We start from the raw sequence: 20,023 nt of genomic DNA, 5'->3' as shown, positions 1-20,023 counted from the left end.
ACTAAACACCACAAAAGTATCTGAATTTGAGAGAAACTGAAATCAAAATTTTTTGTCTTAGATGAAAATTAACATAATGAAAATAATCATTTGATATACATATATGATAAATGAAAAATGTTTAGCAATTGATTGCAAAGCCTGAGGCAGCATTAATTTTACATAGTTTTGTTTTATGCAGAGTTCTATAGAGATTGGTGAAATATATCTGTGGGACACCAGCAGGTAAAATTATCTATTTTAAATGACAACATCTAATCAGATCTCTAAATCTTATTTCAAACAACAAGTTTTTTAAAAACCAAGAAAAGCTTACGGTCTTTTAATATTTAATTAAATATGGGTGAGAATTTTCCTGAGTATTAATTTAGAAGTATAAATGATGGCAAAAGTTATTCAGTATTGTCCTGTTATTAAGTTCCCATTTCTACATCATAGATGTCAAGAAGACTGGAAAAGGAAGAATGGCAAAGCTTTAGAGTTTGTACATCTCAGCATTAGCATAACTAACTGATCACACACACACACACACACAAATGCAAACACAGATGAAGTAGAGCTTCAACTAAATACTTAGGAACAAGTCTGTATAAATATGTGCTTTATTATAGTCAAAGAAATTTTGAAGAAAATGGTGATTAAACCCTGAATATCAATTATACATAGGGTTTGAAAAAGTGTGCCTATGACGCACTTCATGAAAAAAATGGTATTTTGAGTACCATCTAGGATCAATAGCACACGAAATTCGATTCGAACATGTAGTGAATATGGAGCTTCCCCTCTCTGTAATTCCTTGTGAGTTTGCACATCTTTCATTTTGCACAGAGATTAAAATTTAAAATTCAACATTCAGGAAATTCCTGTGATGTTCAGCTCTCTCTGGAGAACCACAAAATGAGTAGATGCTACACAAGAAGATATAATACTCTTGACAAATAGTATATAGAGAAGATATGCATAATTTAATCTTTTCAACCATTATGTAAATGATGCTATATGGAAGCAAACTCACTATAATAGAAAAGAAACATTTGAACAAATGTTTATCTAAACACAACATGTGAAATTGGTAAAAGCTTTTTGTGACTATGCTTAACTTCTTGAGCGAGTCATCAACATTCATTCCCGAGAAGGTATGGAGTGAAATATGGAAGACAGAAGATGATATGATCATTATAGTATGCTTGCTTAGTTGGTTGGTTGGTTGTCCCTCCTTCTCAAAAGACCAAAATGAAATCACCATGACAAAGAGATGTTTCAAGGTGTACGACTGTGGCTGATCAGAGCAATGTGAGCTTGGAATGCTCTACCACAGACTGGGCACAGATAGTCTGTGTGAACATTTAGGATGGTTACTCCAAATCTGTGCATCTTACATTTCCTTTATGCTGTTTCAATTCTGCTTTGCTCATAGAGCACAGCACTTTTTCTGAAGTGGGCACTCCATGCTGAGTGGTCCTGTGCCTGTGTCTTCCATGTCCCACAATCAAATCTAAAGGTCTTGAGAGAGACCTTGAGAGTGTCCTTCTATCTCTTCTTCTGACTACCATGTGACAACCTGCTCCATGTGAGTTCTCCATAAATAGTTTTTTTGGCAAGCATATACTTTTCTTTCAAACAACTTAACCAGTCTATCGGAGTTGTAGTCCCTGAAGCACAGTTTGAATGCTTGGAAGTTTCTTTCAAGCAAGGACCTCAGTGTTTGGTACCTTATGCTGCAAAGTGATCTTCAGAAACTTCCTAAGACAATTCAAATGGAAGCAATTCAGTTTCCTGGCATGGCATTGGTAGACTGTCTAGGTTTTGCAGCCATACATACATACATACATACATACATACATACATACACACACATATATGTATATGTAAATATATATAGGGAGTGGCTCCCGTAAGAAATGACAAATTGACTTTAACAAGTGTGGAACAAGAGAGTGCAATAACCAGTCCAAATGACCAGCCCAAATTAATACTGAAGAAAGCCAGGTTAGTCAGTACAGGAAGATAAACTTGAAAACAAACCAGGCCTAGAGAAATACTCAGAAGTCAATAGCTAATAAGGAGACACTCATCTAGTATCAGATGGTAGGTAGCCACCTAAGGTTGGGATGGTTTATATTTACTATACTGACGATAGGAGTTGAAACAGTAGGCAAACAGGAGTCAGGATAAACATTAAGAATGAACTTTGGTACAAATATTACACAATGGAGATGACGTTTGGAGAGGGACAATGTGTAACACATGCTTGAACAGGGATATTAGCTTTTTGAAATAAGAACCAAATTTCTCAATATATTACATCAGAATGCTGGTTGTCTCATCAATAATAAGTACTATTTCAATTGTCCTGGTGAGCTCAGTCTTTAGGAAATGGGCTAATGGACCAAAATGTCCTTAATTATTAATTAATTAATTCTTCTTTCATTTCCAAAGGAATTTCATAATGACTGCCTTATGTAAATTGAAGGGAAATATGTGGTAAATATAGTATAACATATAGTATGAAAATATTCTCAAAAAATATTTAGAAACACCAAATGAAAAGACCCAAAATTTCAGACTGTTGGTTTTCCTTTAAAAACTGCAGGACAGATGAGAACTTCCTTATTTGTAAGCATGTACAACATAATCTCTTGGAATAATGAATGTATTTTTGTAACTTTTATAAACTTATTTTTTATTATGACCTTTAAATGTATCAGTCAAGAAACTATGAGATGCTAGCAGCATTATCTTAATTCCATCTCAATCTATAAACACAAGATGTTATTTCTACTTTTATCTTGCTGCTTGAATTAGCTTTGTGTAAAAACATCTGGCAACTAGTTTGTCTTGCAATTTTTCTTCCACATTCTATCTGTTTCTTTTTTGATTAATAAGTCAAATCCTTTGGCTTTTTTTAATAAACACGATCTGCAAGGGATTTATCATCAATTCACTTTATTTCAGAAAATAATTGATATCTCTACTACAGTGCTGAACTCTATTTTTATGATCATTTGAATAGATGGAAAGTAATTTGAAATTTTACATCAGATCAGATCTTGAAAAAAAAGTATCAAAATAGGTAGGGCTATAAACCCATAGGTGAGTTAATTAATTAAGGTCAACAAATACGTATTTTTTAAAAAAATTACTGTGGAAGAGAATGGCATGGAAGCAGCAATGGAGACCAAATTCAACTGGTTTGAAAGAAGTAGCTGCCTCGAGGATATTTAGCCATTTGTATAATCTCTTTTAAGTTTGAACCTACACATTTCCACAAATATGTTCAGGGCCATAAACTGTTTAACTTTATTGAATGGTAGGAGCCACTTCCCCTGAAGCAACTTTAAAATAACACTTGAAATCAAATTTTGGAGCAGTAAAATGAGCCAAAGATCAGAGAGAGAGATTTTTTATAGCCTAAGACAACTGACAAAGTCCACAGGAGAGGTATATGAAACTGGAGTAGGCACAGAGCCAGAGCACCAGTTGTACGTTTTAGAGCAGACTGCCACATGGAAACAGTAGTAGGTAGCTTTGAGAGCTCTCAACCCAGAGATTTATGATTCATCAGAAAGAGATTACAGGGAACTTTTACTTGGCACCAAAGTGCGGTTGGTATTGATTGGCAACTCTATTACACAAATACATTTCTGGGATCACGTTTCCAAAGCAGAGAGGAATATTTGTGATTGGTCACAAGGGAAGTGACAGCAATTGTGTCTGTAAAAAAGTAAGAGGAGTACCAGTACTTGCAGCTTCAGGGGAATAGAGAACCTTCCTGGGTAAAGCCCAGAGTACAAGCCAGAAAAGCAGTGACCACACCTCCCCCAGGAAAACACCACTTTGAAAGCACTGAAAACTTGAAGACACCCCTCCCTCCCATCCTCAGTACTAAGTCTGAAAACAACAACATACAAAACCTGAAGCTCAGGAAAGTGCCTTTCCATCCCCAGGTCAGCAGAGCCCAACTTTAACATAAAGTCCAAAGTCAAGAAATAGATAGGAAAACAAGCACAAACAAAAGAAGAAATACCCATCCAAAGGTACTTTTGGGAAAAAAAGAAATAAACTTAAAAGACAATGATTTAAAAACATATTCAAACAAAGGTGAAATTAAACATGCTAATTTGTTACAAGGACATTCAGAAGAAGGTCATTCATTAAAAGAAGAGTTAATGAAAGACAAAGAATTGTGAAAGAAAATTCAAAAAAGAAATGAGTGATGAGACAAAATTATGAAAAGATGTTGTATATCTTGTTAAAGAAGGACAAAAATATATGGAAGAAAATGACACATTAAATAACAAAATTAGCCAAATGGTAAAAGGGGCACAAAATTCACTGAAGAACAGAACTTGTTTAAAATCAAAATTGACCAAATTGAAAAAGAGGTACAAAATTGCATTAAAATATGCACTTACGTCAGAATTAATCAAGTTGAAGCTAATAGAAACAATAAAACAAAGTCAAAGAATGAAAAAATACAAGAAAATGTGAACTATAAAATTGAGAAAAAACAGCTGACTTGGAAAATAGATCATGGATACACACACACACACACACACACACACACACACACAGAATTATTGGATTACCTGAAATCCGTGATTGAGAGAGAGAATAAAAACAGAAAAAAAATAGAATGGAGAGAAATAAAGTTAATAAACAACTATGAATTTGAAAGGGGTGAGATATCCCATAAAATAAAAGCAGATAGAAAAATGGATTTGAAACCAGAATCCAATAATGTGTTTTATACAAGAGATTCATGCAAAGCAAAATCACACACACAAAGATCAGTAAAAGACTAGAAAAGAATTTATTACACATCAAATGAAGTAAAATGGCATGAATAAGAGCCATTTATCCATTGATAAAAAGTCAAAAGTTTTCAGAAGAAGAAATCAAAGTTATCTATATTCATATGAAAATGTTCTGAATTAATATTGTTGGAGACAGGAAAGTTAAAACAGCTGTGAGGTACCACTTCACACTTCTTGGAAATGATAAATGCTTGATTTAGATGGTTGAATACCTGTTGGTGTACTAGTGAAGTAGTCTAACTATTCCAGAGAACAATCTTTGAGTTATGCCCAAAGGCCTATAAAATTGTAAATATTTCATGATTCAATAATACCACTACTAGGTTTGCACCCCACAAATATCAAAGAAAAAGGGAAGAAAAGAATTATGTGTATAAAGTATTTATTGCAGCTCTTTTTTTTTTTTTTAAACAGAAAAGTCATTTTAATAAACCATTTATGGCAAAGATTCTTCTTGCTTGGCTAACTTGGTTGCATTGTCATCAAGAGCAGTTTCACTTGAATTTCGCATGTCTCCACTCTCATGTCCATCAATTACTGTCTCCTTATTTAAACCTGGTAACAGTTTTATGTCCCCACTTGCACTATTCTGATTAGCAGCAGGATTTCCACTTGCCTGTAATTCAAGATATAAAATAAAACAGTGTCCACTCTCATTCTTACACTCCCCATTTTCATGATCAGAATCTACCTTAGGAACAGCATAAATTAATTCAAACTCAGTGGCTCCTCTTTGTGGGGAAAGAATAGTTACAGCTTCTTTATGCTTAACATCTCTTAGGTTAACACCATTGCCTTCCAAAATGGGATCTGCAAAACGCAGCCTTCCATAATGATGGGCAGGTTGTCCAGGATGGATTTCAGCCACGAGAATTGGAACACCATGTTTCTTTCCATTTATAATTTAAATGCCAACTACTTCATAATTGTCTTTGAGGAGAAGAAACTTTTTGATTGGACCAACATCTTGTCTTTTAGTTCGGGATTCCTGATCGTGTCCTGGTGGTGCTTGCATTGATCTTTTCACTTCACTACATCCTGTCCCAGTTCTAACACCTGATTTGTGAAAATTCACGCGGATTTCATATTCTAATTGGTTTTAAAGTTTATCACGAACAGTCCCCTTCATATCTTGACTCAGTAACTGGATCTGTTTGACTCTTCTTGCCAATTTTTATCAAAGTCCTTGGCTGCCAGTCTTCCCCCATAAACTTCCACCTGGAAAATTGCTGTGTCTCCTAGAGGATTAATTTTTCTTTCTTAATAACTTCACCTCAGCTTGAAGTTGAGCTTCTTTAATTTTTTATTTTTTTTAATTTTATTTTTCATTTTTAACACAGTTTATAACAGATAAAATAATTCAAACTTTTGTTCACACGAAACTTCTTTTTAAAGCATTTACAATATGGACCACAAAAGATTTTTTTTAAAACACTAATCAACTGAGAAACAAATAATATTTATGCTGCTAAATTCACAAGCTCTTGCCCTAATTGTCTCCACGGTATTACTAAGAATTAAAAGACCCTAACTTATTGCTGTTGATCTAAAGTCCTATGCCTAATAGCTTAATTTTAAATTTAACCTCGGATGTTCCCCTACCAATAATCTACAATTTAATGGTTCTGGTATTAAGCTTACAAACCTTTAGACTACAGGAAATTGCCACGAAGAGTAGGGACATTGCAGGAGTACACTATCTCCCCAACTTCATGTCAGTTCCAGGCAGGATTAGAATGTCCACTTACATTCAGTCAGGCTTAAAGTCTGCCAGGTGTCAGTGGGGAAATTGATTCAGAAGAACCCTATCTCAGCCCAAGCTGAACAGCAGCTTTCCCCCCCCTTCCCATGAGATCGCTTTTTGTAGTTCATACCAACATCTCACCAGCTTACTGGCATCATGGATTGTAGGCTCAGACCACCTTTCTTGCTATCCATACCTGGTGTTAGACTCAGAAGAACAGTCACTTAATAGTCCCATAGCATCTAAAAATGGCAAGTTCCAGTACCCAGATTTCAAATATGATTATAATTTCACTTTGGCTATGGAACATCTTTTGAGGCAAGTCTTAAGTGACTTACATGCCTTTCTATCCATGTTCTAGTTCCTTATTAAATAGCAATCATAAAATCAAATTTACCATTAAAACCTTAACTTTTCCATCAATACCAAATTTTACCCTAGGTTACCTTCCTCTAGGAAATTTAAACTAAAATTCTTTACCCTAAACTAAAGATGTAATTGATTTATTCTCAGTAATTAATTCAGTCTATTGTTTTAATACTAATTGCTTTTATCTCACTTTGCAACATGTCTCATTTTTCTCCTCATCACTCCCCTACCCCTGCTTCCTAATACCTTGCATTCTGATTATTCCTTCCCTCAATGTACCCTCCCTTCTATCACACTCCACTCTTCCCTTATCCTCATCTTCTCTCTCTTCTTGTAGGGCAAGATACATTTCTATATCCCATTCCCTATATTTCTTATTTCTCAATTTTATGCAATAAAAATTCTCAAAATTCGTTGCTAATATTTTGAATTGCAACTTCTCTTCCTCTTCCCTCCCTCCCCAGCTCCACTGAGAAGGCAAGCAATTCAATACAGACTAAATATGTGTTGTTTTGAAAAAGACTTCCATAATGATCATGTTGTGTAATGCTAATTACATCGCCCTCTGTCCCACTCTGTCTTCGCTTATTTTTCCCCCACAATTGACCTTGTACTTTCTTGAAAATGTTTATTACTAGTGATTCCCTTCTCCCATTTGCCCTCCCTTCTAACATTCCCATCACCCCACTTGTCACCTCCTCTCCTACTTTCCAGTGGTGGGATGTAAATTTTCATATCAAATTTAGTGAGCATGTAATTCTCTCCTTCAGCCAAATGCGGAGAGAGTAGCTTCATTTTTCCCCTCTCCCTTTTTCCCTTTTCTCCTCCATTGAACAAGATTTTTCTTATCTCTTTTATGAGTTATAGCCTGCCCCCTTTGATTTCTCCTTTTCTATTCCCGGTATTTTCCTCCTTCACATCTTAATTTTTATTTTATTTTATTTTTGTGTGGATATCGTGTCTTCTGATTCCACACACCTTGTATTCTCTATCTATGTGTATGTGCGTGTGTGCGTGTATGTGTGCAAAATCTCTCCATCTATCCACATACTGAGAAAAGATTCAAGAGTTATAAATATTTTCTTTCCATGGAGAAATGTAAACAGTTTAGCTTTGGAAAGTCTTTTATGATTTTTCTTTCCTGTTTACCTTTTCATGCTTCTCTTGATTCTTGTCTTGAGAAATCAAATTTTCTATACAGTTCTGGTCTTTTCCTCAGTATGAATTATTGAAAGTCCTCTGTATCATTGAATGACCATTTATTCCCTTGAAGTATTATACTCAGATTTACTGGGTAGGTGATTCTTGGTTCCAATCCCAGTTTCTTTGACCTCTGAAATACCCAATTCTAAGCCCTTCAGTCCCTTAATGTTGAAGGTGCCAGATCCTGTGTTATCCTGATTATATTTCCACAACACTCAAATTGTTTTTTTTTTCTAGCTGCTTGCAATATTTTCTACTTGCTCTGGGAACTTTGAAATTTGCCCACAATATTCCTAGGAGTTTCTCTGTTTGGGTCTCTTTCAGGAGGGGATCATTGGATTCTTTCAATATTTATTTTGCCCACTGGTTCTAGAATATAAGGGCAGTTTTCCTTGATAATTTCATGGAAGTTAATGTCTAGGCTTTTTTTGATCATGGTTTTCAGGTAGTCCCACAATTTTTAAATTGTTTCTCCTGGATCTATTTTCCAGGTCAGTTGTTTTTCCAATGATATATTTCACATTCTCTTCTATTTTCTCAAATTTTTGGTTTTGTTTACTAACTGCTTGGTTTAACTCATAGTCATTCATTTCCCTGAACTCAATTCTCTCTTTCAATGAATTATTTTGTTCAGTGAGGTTTTGAACTTTCTCCTCCATTAGTCTAATTCTTTTTTTTTAAAACCTACTTCTCCTCATTGGCTTTTTGGACCTCTTTTCCAACTCAGTTAGCCTCTTTTTAAAGCTGTTATTTTCCTCAGCATTTTTTTGGTTCTCCTTTAGTAAGCTGCTAACTTGTTTTTTAAGGTCTTCTATTGCTTGAGCTCAGTTTAAGTTCCCTTTGGAGGCCCTGGAGGCAGAGATCTTGACTTCCTCTGACAGTATGCCTTGTTCTTTCTCATCATAAAGGATAAGGGGAGGCACCTGTTCCCCAAGAAAGTAACCTTCTATGACCTTTTTTTTTTTCCCTTTTTTTGGTCGTATTTCCCACCAGTTACTTGACTTCTGAGTTTCCTCTCCACCACCACCTCGATTCCAGTTCTACCAAGCTAGAACTGAGAGGCTGAAATTCAGAAGAGCTGCTCCAAAGCCTCAGGGTCTTTAGGCAGGGACAGGGCCACTATTCAATGTGAGATTAATATCAGCTGTTCAGGTGGAGGCACGGCCACCACACAGGGCTCAGCTCCCTCTGGGGCTTTAGGAAGAGACCTTCAACAATGGATATGGGCTACTGCCTGCTTTCAGACTCCTGTCCACTGCTCTCTCTACTGCTGCCACCTGAGGAGGCATGAGTTATGAAGACACCCTGCTCCCTTCTCAGCTAGCTGAAAAGACCTTCTCATTGACCTTTGGTATTGGTGGGTTGAGGGATCTGAGTTGATGCTGGAAATTCTGTCCCTGAATCCTGCTTGAATCTGCTCCTCTTGGTGCCATGTGGCCAAACTGAACTGGGCTCTGCTCCTCGCCTGGTGCAACAGACCTTTCCCGTTGTTTTTTTAGGTCTTTCTGGGACAGAAATCTCCTCCATTCTGTTGTTCTGTGGCTTTTGCTGCTCTAGAATTTGTTGAGAGTTCTTTACAAGTATTTTATGGACTGTGGGGTAAGAGCTACTGTATCTGCGTCTTTCTACTCCTCCATCTTGGCTCCCCACTTCTTTTTTTTTTCTTCTGTGTTTGCTTCATGTTCTCTCTCTCCAATTTTACCTAACTGGCACCAAAATCCAAACTCTGTCGAGGTTTGGCATGAAACTGAAGCTAAACAGAGAGTAAAAAGTTGAACAAGAACTTCTTTCTCTAATACCACTTTTTCAGCCTGGGTCTCTGTCAGGTCATATTTCAGATCAACCAACCTTGGCTCAAAGTTGTGATTAATCTGGGACCCGTCTGTGATTTTGGCAGAGCTGCAGGAAGCAGGACCTTAGGTTGATTGCCTTCTGGCGTCCATTGTAACTGATGTAAGTTTGCACTGGGTTGATTTCACCCTTGAGCTGGTCCACATCAATGAAGGCCTTGCCAGATGCGTTCTACAGCATCTCCTGTCATCAGAACTTCACTATACCACAACTGAGGGGCATCCCTGAGCCACAATAGGTACCCCAGAGTGCCCACAGGGGACTCGAGAGCACTGAGCACCAGCTGCTGACAGACATGGTGCTCCTGAGGGTCTCCAACTTGCCTTTCCTACCTACCCTGGTTACCTGCCTTCAGGAGAGGAACTGACGTGAAAGAGTGCTCTGGGAGCATGCTATAGCAGCTGTTTTTGTGGTGGCAAAGGATTGGAAATTGACGTAATGGTCATCAGTTGTGTAATGGTTGAAAAAGTAGTACATGGCTGTGTTCAAATACTATTAGCAATGAGTAATGATAAGGATAGTGGTTTCAGAAAATAAACCAAACCCAAACAAACAAAAAAAAAAGCATGGCAAGACCTATACGAACTAATACAATGTAACATTAGAAGAACTGAATAATCATTATGCACCATAATATTTCAAGAATGATCAACTGTGAAAGACTTAGGTGCCCTGATTAAGCCAATGATCAGAGATGATGCAGGAGGCTCTTGGTGAAAAAAATAATATGTCCACCTCCCAAGAGAGAACCAATGAACTCTGTGTATAATTTCTCTCTCTCTCTCTCTCTCTCTCTCTCTCTCTCTCTCTCTCTCTCTCTCTCTCTCTCTCTTTTTTTTGCCTTTTGGTGATATGGTTAATATGGGAATATATTTCACATAATTTCACATTCATAATTGATACAATGCTTGCCTTCTCAGTAGTGGGGAGAGTAGTGAGAAGAAGGGAGAGAACCTGGAACTCAAAACTGAAAAAGTAAGGTATGTTAATATAAACGAATAATATATTTTTTGAAATACTTGATTACTTCCAAGATGGTAGACTAGAAAGTCATTCTTACACAGGCTCTCCCCCCACAGCCCACAAAATACCTGTAAAGAAGGACTCTCAACACAATCTGGAGCAGCAGATGTGGAAAACAATAGAGTGGAGGAGATTTCCAGCCCAAGGTGACCTGAAAGGCCCACGGGAAACAACAGTTGTGCTAGACTTGGAGAGGAGCACAGAGCCCAACCCAGCCTTGGCCACGTGGAGCAGCACAAGGAGACTCTGGGAGGAGGACACCTCAGGGGCAGAAACTCCAGTCGCAGAAGCGGGTCCTCAGATCCCTCAACCCACAGGCATGAAAGGTCAGTGACAGGGTTTTATGAGCTGGCCAGGAAGGGAGAAGGGACTTCCCATAGCTCCTGCAGCAGGCAGCAGCCCACGGAGGCCAAACAACAGCAGCATTCATTGTTGGAGCGTAAAAACCCCTGGGGCCACTGAATATCAGAGTATTACCTCAGCCCTGGGTGGAGGCCCTGCCCTAGCTGGCCTTTGTCTCACACTGAATGGCGGCCCTGCCCATACAGCTTTTCTGAAAATCAGCCCTGAATGCTACCTTGGAGGAACTGGAGACCAGGTGGCTGTGGAGAGGTAAACGCTAAGATTATGGGCACAAAAATAACTCTCTGTGTCCAGACCAGTACATGCATGATCGTGCCACATTGGAGGAACTGAGATATCACAGATTCCCAGAGTATACCCTACTCTTCACAAAGGAGCCAAAAGTCAAGTAACTAGTTGAGAAAATACCCAAAAAAGAGAAAAAAAAGTAAGACCATAGAAGGCTACTTTCTTGATGGACAGATACCTCCTCCCATCCTTTCAGATGAGGAAAAACAATGCTTACCATCAGGGAAAGACATAAAAGTCAAGGATTCTGTATCCCAAAGAGCCAAAATAAATATTCAGTAAGCTAAGGCCAAGGAAGAGCTCAAAAAGGATTTCGAAAATCAAGTTAGAGAGGTGGAGTAAAAACTGGGAAGAGAAATGAGAGAGATGCAAGAAAAGCATGAAAAGCAGGTAAACACTTTGCTAAAGGAGACCAAAAAAAAATGCTGAAGATAACAACACCTTGAAAAAATAGGCTAACTCAATTGGCAAAAGAGGTTCAAAAAGCCAATGAGGAGAACAATGCTTTAAAAAGGAGAATTAGCCAAATGGAAAAAGAGGTAAAAAAGCTCATTAAAGAAAATAGTTCTTTCAAAATTAGAATGGAACAGATGGAGGCTAATGACTTTATGAGAAACCAAGAAATCACAAAACAAAACCAAAAGAATGAAAAAAATGGAAGATGATGTGAAGTATCTTTTTGGAAAAACAACTGACCTGGGAAATAGATCCAGGAGAGACAATTTAAAAATTATGGGACTACCTGAAAGTCATGACCAAAAAAAAAGCCTAGACATCATCTTTCATGAAATTATCAAGGAAAACTGCACTGATATTCTAAAACCAGTGGGAAAAATAAATATTGAAAAAATCCACTGATCACCTCCTGAAAGAGATTCAAAAAGAGGAACTCCTAGAAACATTGTGGCCAAATTCCAGAGTTTCCAGGTCAAGGAGAAAATATTGCAAGCAGCTAGAAAGAAACAATTCAAGTATTGTGGAAATACAATCAGGATAACACAAGATCTAACAGCTTCTACATTAAGGGATCAAAGGGCATGGAATATGATATTCCAGAAGTCAAAGGAACTAGGACTAAAACCAAGAATCACCTACCCAGCAAAACTGAGTATAATACTTCAGGGGAAAAATGGTCTTTCAGTGAAATAGAGGACTTTCAAGCATTCTTGATGAAAAGACCAGAACTGAAAAGAAAATTTGACTTCCAAACACAAGAATGAAGAGAACCATGAAAAGGTGAACAGCAAGGAGAAGTCATAAGGGACTTACTAAAGTTGAACTGTTTACATTCCTACATGGAAAGACAATATTTGTAACTCTTGAAACTTTTCAATATCTGAGTAGTTTGTAGGATTACACACAGACACACACACACACAGACACACACACAGCACAGAGTGAATTGAATAGGATGGGATCGCATCTTTAAAAAATGAAATTAAACAGTGAGAGAGAAATATATTGGGAGGAGAAAGGGAGAAATGGAATGGGGCAAATTATCTCTCATAAAATAGGCAAGCAAAAAACTTTTCAGTGGAAGGTAAAAGAGGGGAGGAGAGAGAAAAACATGAAGCTTACTCTCATCACATTCAACTAAAGGAAGGAATAAAATATACACTCATTTTGGTATGGAAATGTATCTTACAGTACAGGAAACTGGGGGAGAAGGAGATAAGCAGGGTGAGGGGGGAGGATGGAAGGGAGGGCAGTGGGAGCAAGTAGCAATTTGAGGTCAACACTCTTGGGGAGGGACAGGATAAAAAGAGAGAATAGAAGCAATGAGGGGCAGTATAGGATGGAGGGAAATATAATGAGTCTTACACAACACGACTATTATGGAAGTCATTTGCAAAACTAAACAGATATGGGCTAAATTGAATTGCTTGCCTTCTCAAAGGGAAAGGGTGGGGAGGGAGGGATGAAGAGAAGTTGGAGTTAAGGTTTTAGTAACAATTGTAGAGTATTGTTCTTGCTACTAGGAAGTAAGAAATACAGGTAATGGGGTATAGAAAGTTATCTGGCCCTTCAAGACAAAAGAGAAGATGGGAACAAGGAAAGGGAGGGATGTTAGAAGAGAGGGCAGATTGGTGATGGGGGCAATTAGAATGCTCGGAGTTTGGGGGTGGGGAGAGGGGAGAAATGGGGGAAAAATTTGGAACCCCAAATTTTGTGAAAATGACTGTTAAAAGTTAAATAAATAAATTTAAAATAAAAAAATACTATATATTTTATGTAGGTTACGGATTATAACAACTTTTTAATAATGGAGGGTAGAATTGAAACCAATATGCAAAAATTATGGGAAGGCAGATTTCAGTTCATTTTAAAGAAACATTTCAAAGTAATGTGTGTTGTATGTTTTTTTTTCAAAAATAGAATTCACTACCTCCGAAACTGGTAAATTCTCAGTAACTCTAGATCTTTAAGCAAAGGCTGAAACACCCGTTTAGCAGGGGTGTTGCTTTAGATGGGATTCTTCATTTAGAAAGGGTTTGATTTTCTTGACTTCTGAGATTCTGGCAAAACTCTGTATTATCCACCTATGCACAATGATAAATTTTCTTTGCTATAACATCTTTGAGTCAGCTATAAATTCCAAGTGTAAGGTAAAAATGTCTTCCATAACCTCTTTCCATCAAAGATCATCTCAACTTCCCATTACACTAATAGGAACATTCATTTTAACTAATAATTAGAATTATAAATATTATGTCTTACTTGATGAATAATTTGTTCAAGCTTGTCCCCTACATTTCATTCATTGTGACTTTTTGAGCTTTGTAACTAAGATGAAGAACACTTGAATTTATCTGTATTCTTTTTGGAGCCCAAAAAGTTAGTCTAGCAGCCATGGGAAACAAGCTAGTTGTACATTCACAGCTCGAATTCAAATTCTCCTGGGAATACAGAATTTTAATATGCAAGAACATACATCTATCTCTCTTTCCAAGAAAAAGATATTGTTATTTGCCCTTTTCCATCAGTCCCAGATGTCCTGACTTTCTTTGTTCACCCTCATTAAATTTTTCCCCGCATATCAGGCAGATTTCTGTCTATGCTGATTCTAAGCTGCAGTGGCAGGATGGAGGAGTTACCTGTAGTCCTGCTAATAGACATTTAGTGTTTACAGATAGATGAATCAATAAATACTCTGTCTACATCTGTTGGTTTGTCATTCTGATGACCATTTGGTGGTGCCTAGTGTATAATTTCAAATACCTTTCTTGTGATAAAAGTTCATGAAAAATAATGAAGTATTTCATCACTGTACATAAAGCTGAAGCTAAGAAAATTCATTCTGCACAATAATTTCTACAAGTTTCATTCCTAAAATACTATAATATTTTGAATAAGAGACAACTATATTTGTATGACTAATGCATTGGAATCAATGTGATCATTTTGTATCTGTTATAAAACTTGGAGAAATGTAGATGATTTTGGTTCCTATTTGATTTCACTAGGTAAATTTGAAACAACTAATATAAGCACAGAATTGGGCAAGGTGTTGAGGACACACTGATCAAGAGCAAAATAGTACTTGACCTCATGACACTTATATTCCACATATGATCTCAATTATATATTCAGCTAATGACTAAAATGCATTGATCTGCTTAATAAATCATCACAAACTGGTATTTTCTGTATGTTCACAAGAGAGCACTCGCTGAGGATGCTAATAGAATTAATCAATCAGTTAAAAAAATCACTTTACATACCAAAAGAAAAAAAATCTTAAGTGAAAAACCAAGCTACAAATTTTATAGCACAATTTATTAACTTCGAGTTGAAATCAACTTTTTTAAACATACTAATAGTTTTATTTATAAGGATGGAGAATGGACCTATAATTTCATGTGTATAAAGAACTCCCAGGTAAAGAAGTTTAATAGCAAAATTCAGATTGACATGTTCTCTGAATCTTTCATTCTTGCAAGTTGATCTTGATAATTGAGATTTTAAGTTACTTCTCCAGAGTCACACAACCAGTATGTGTCAAAGAAGTTACTTGAACCCTGTTCTTCTGGGCTTCAAGATCAGCTCGGTATCTATTACATTAATTATACGGGGGAGGGAGGGAAAGAGAAAAAGACAGACAGAGACAGAGACAGACAGATAGAGACACGCAGGGAGAAGATGATTATCATGATGATAAGAAAACAAATAAAAAGAGAGCAATCCTAACTCAATACTAAAATCTTACTAACCTCCAGTCATATTGTGCCTCAGAGGTAGTAATTTATAAATAATTATTATTATATAAATCATTCAAGCTTAAGTAGTAAAGTTGGACGTGAGTGTTTAAATATAAAAGTGTCTCTAATTAGGTACTTTTCCTGGCACCCAGATTCTCTAGCATTTATCTTTTTATTTGGATACACCTACATAAGGACGGTACAATGATTTTTCCATCTGTCGTGAAGGTATCTTCTCTTAGCCTTTTCTTAAGTTTCTGTCCCTGAAGCTTTGACATATACATGCACTGAGTTACTAAGACTAAGCCACTTTCTTCAAGATAAGATTTTTGTCTTTATTTTCCTGGAATCTCCATGGAAATGTAATGATTATTATTAATTCCTATACCTTAACAATTGGGTGGTGCATTGTGAGGAGTTCAATATATACATATATATATATATATATATGTATGTATGTATGTATGTATATATATACATATATATACGTGTATATATATATATATACATATATACGTGTATATATATATATATATATATATATATATATATATATATATACATATGTATATATATTCTGTATATAATTTCATCCTTCTAAGGACAACCCACATTCATAAGAAGAATTTTGAGGACTGTTTTTGAGGAGGTACGTCAGGAAAATATATTAAAGTGTATAGAGAGTCAACCTCAGAGACAGAAAGCCTAAAGTCATTATATATTTCGCCCAAGATAAATCACCTAAATTTTCTCAAATTAGGAGAAATTTTCTCAGATTAAAACTTGTATTTGAATTGACTATATGCACTTGCAGATGGAGTTTCCAATCTGGGAGCCCTACACCCATAAAATCACAGAGCTAGACCATCTCATCAATCTTGTCAAACAACAGCAGCAACAACAATAAGAAGTAAAATAAGAGAAAGATTAAGTTTTGTTATTATGTGGTAATTCATTTATAGTAATCATTACACATTCAAAGGTTATGTGAACAATCTCCCTCATCTAATGTTTTCAAAGAATATAGATGCTCTTTACTAAATGTTGCGTGAAGGAGTAGGTGGAGAAATGAAACAAATTTGCACATATTACTTTTATTTTGAAATGTGTGTTTAATTTGATGATTAAACATATGTAGTCATCCAGACTCATGACTAAGTGATTATTTCAAATCTGGAAATATCTTTCAGAAAGGATTAGAAATGTCAATCAAGTTACTTTCTTCTATCTATTTATTTATTTGCATTTTTAGCATTTGTTCATAAGGAAAGATGTAAAATGAAATGTCATTATCTTGGCATCTGTAAGTAACATTTCTAGAGAATTATGAGTTGCTAAGAAGGAATTGATTTGGTATACATTGATTTTCTTTCCTTTAGATAGAGTTAAAAGTTTATTTTCAAAGTCAGACATTGAGGAACCATGGTCAAAATGACATCAAATTTCATTTTATCTGGTATATTTTGATTTAGAGAGGGACGGAGTGACATCTGAAATATCAGAGCCATTGCAGACCTTGGGAAAGTCCAAACAAATAAAGGCAAATTCACTCTGGCTCTTAATAAGAAATATACCCACACTCATATTTTCTGTATTCTCTTTTTTTAATATAAAATTTATTTATTTTTTCAGTTCACAATATTTACTTCCACAAGAATTTGAATTCAAAATTTTCTACCCGTCTCTTCCACCCCCTCACCCCAGGACAGCATGTACCCTATCCACCCCTTTCTCCAGTCTGTCCTTCTTTCTATTATCCACTCTTCTTTCATCCCCCGTCCCCTCTATTTTCCTGTAAGTCAAAGTAGGTTTTAATACACCATTGCCTATATAACTTAATTTTCAGTTGCATGCTGAAACAAATTTTAACATTCATTACTAAAGCTATGCGTTCCACATTCTCTCCCTCCATCCCCCATCCTCATTGAGAAAATAAGCGATTCAATATAGATCATACCTGTGTAATGATGCAAAGTATCTCCATAAGTTATATTGTAAAAAACTAAACACATTTCATTCTGTTCTATCCTGTCTTTCATTTATTCCACTATCTCCCATTACCTGTCCTCCCATGACAGTGTTTGTTTCTGATTATGCTTTTCCCGAATTTGGTGTCCCTTCTGACATCATCCATCTCCTATCCCCTTCCCTTTCGACTTCTTGCAGAGTAAAATAGGTTTCCATATCCAATTGATTGTGTGTTATTCTTCTTTTAGTCTAATCTCATAACAGTAAGGTTTATTTATTTCCTTTCCTCTCCCTCCTCCTCCCATACATTGTAAAAGCTTTATCTTCCTTCTTTTATGTGAGATGATTTGTTAAATTTGACCTCTCCCTTTATATTACTCCTAGTACATTCCATTCAACAATAAATTTTATTTTTAGGTATTTTCCTTTCAAATTCAACTCACCTTGTGCCCACTGTCTGTGTGTATACACACACACACACACAAATATATGTACACACACACAGAAACCCATGTATATATACATACCTACACACATATAGTATACACCTAGAGACATATCAATACACTTCCCTCGAACTACCCTAATACTGAGAAAGGTCTCATGAGTTACTAATAACATATTTCCATGTAGAAATGTAAACAGTTCAACTTTCATGAGTTCCTTAAGGCTTCTCTATCCTATTTACCTTTTCATGTTTCTCTCGATTCTTATATTTGAAAGTCAATTTTTCTATACAGCTCTGGTCTTTTCAACAAGAATGCTTGGAAGTTCTCTATTTCATTGAAATTATATTTTTTCCCGAAGTATTAGACTCAGTTTTGGTGGGTAGGTGATTCTTGGTTTGAATTCTGTCTCCTCTGACCTCTGAAATATCATATTCCAAGCCCTTTGATCCTTTAGTGCAGAAGCTCCTAAATCATGTGTTATCCTGATTGTATTTCCATAATTCTTGAACTGTTTGTTTCTGGTTGCTTGTAATATTTTCTCCTTGACCTGGGAATTCTGTAATTTGGCTGCAATATTCTTAGGAGTTTTCTTTGCAGATCTCTTTCAGGAGGTGATATGTGATTTCTTTCCATTTCTATTTTACCCTTTGATTCTAGAATATCAGGGAAGATTTCCTGGATTATTCCTTGGAAGATGACGTCTAGGCTCTTTCTTTGATCATGATTTTCAGGTAGGCCAATAATTTTTAAATTGTCTCTCTTGGATCTCTTTCCCACATCAGTTGTTTCTCCAATGAGATGTTTCACATTGTCTTCTATTTTATCATTGTTTTGGTTTTGTTTTATAATTTCTTAGTTTATCATAAAGTTATTAGCTTTCATCTCCTCCATTTTAATTTTTGAAAACCCAATTTCTTCAGTTAAATTTTGAACCTCCTTTTTCATTTGGCCAGTTCTGATTTTTTAACATTCTTCTAGCTTTTTAGACCTCCTTTGCTATTTGGGCTATTCTGTTTTTAAAGGTGTTATTTTCTTCAGCATTTTTCGGACTCCTTTAGAAAGTTATTTACTTGCTTTCCATTATTTTCTTGCATCACTCTCATTTCTCTTCCTAACTTTTCTCCAGCTCTTGCTCTTGATTTTCAAATTCCTTTTTGAGATCTTCCATGGACTGTGAGTATTGGATATTTTTGTAGGTTTTGCATGTAGAAGCCTTGACTTTGATGTCTTCCTCTGATGGCGTGCTTTATTCTTCCTCACTCGAAAGGAAGGAAGAAAATATCTTTTAACCCAGCAAATAACCTTCTGTAGTCTTATTTTCCCCTTTTGGAGGGCATTTCCCTAGTCAGTTACTTGATTTTTGAGTCTTGTGTCAAGTGGAGGGTATATTATCCTAGGCTTCAAATATTTTGCGTAACTGAGATATCTGTATTAAGCTGTAAGGTCTCACTTCCTCCAAGGTGATACAATCAAACAAGAGGTGTTTTGTCCTCTCTTTGCCTATCCTCTGATCTGTGAGCAACCACAAACACTCTTTTCTGCTCTGGAACTGTGAGTAGGATACCCTTTCCAAAGGTTCCACCAAACCACCTCCACCACGCCAGTGCTCCTCCTCACTCCAGGATCACCACTCAGGAGTGAGACTCAGATTATCTTTTGGATTCCCCCAAGCTCTTTAGGCCAAGGGCTCCAAAAGTGGATGCTGCTATTTCAGTAGTTCCTGCTGCCTTGGGGCCAGACTGGGGCCAG

General features: G+C 36.3%; 1 pseudogene; it reads right to left on the bottom strand.

Moving 5' to 3' along the window:
* Positions 1-5,253: 5,253 nt before the first annotated feature.
* LOC140502612 (Golgi-associated PDZ and coiled-coil motif-containing protein pseudogene) overlaps positions 5,254-20,023 on the bottom strand; it is an 84,824-nt pseudogene continuing 70,054 nt past the window's right edge.

This window comes from Notamacropus eugenii, chromosome 4 (genome assembly GCF_028372415.1).
Source record: "Notamacropus eugenii isolate mMacEug1 chromosome 4, mMacEug1.pri_v2, whole genome shotgun sequence".
Taxonomy (NCBI): Eukaryota; Metazoa; Chordata; class Mammalia; order Diprotodontia; family Macropodidae; genus Notamacropus; species Notamacropus eugenii.
The sequence above is the reverse complement of the archived record's forward strand: the minus strand, read 5'-3'. Positions and strand labels throughout refer to the sequence as shown.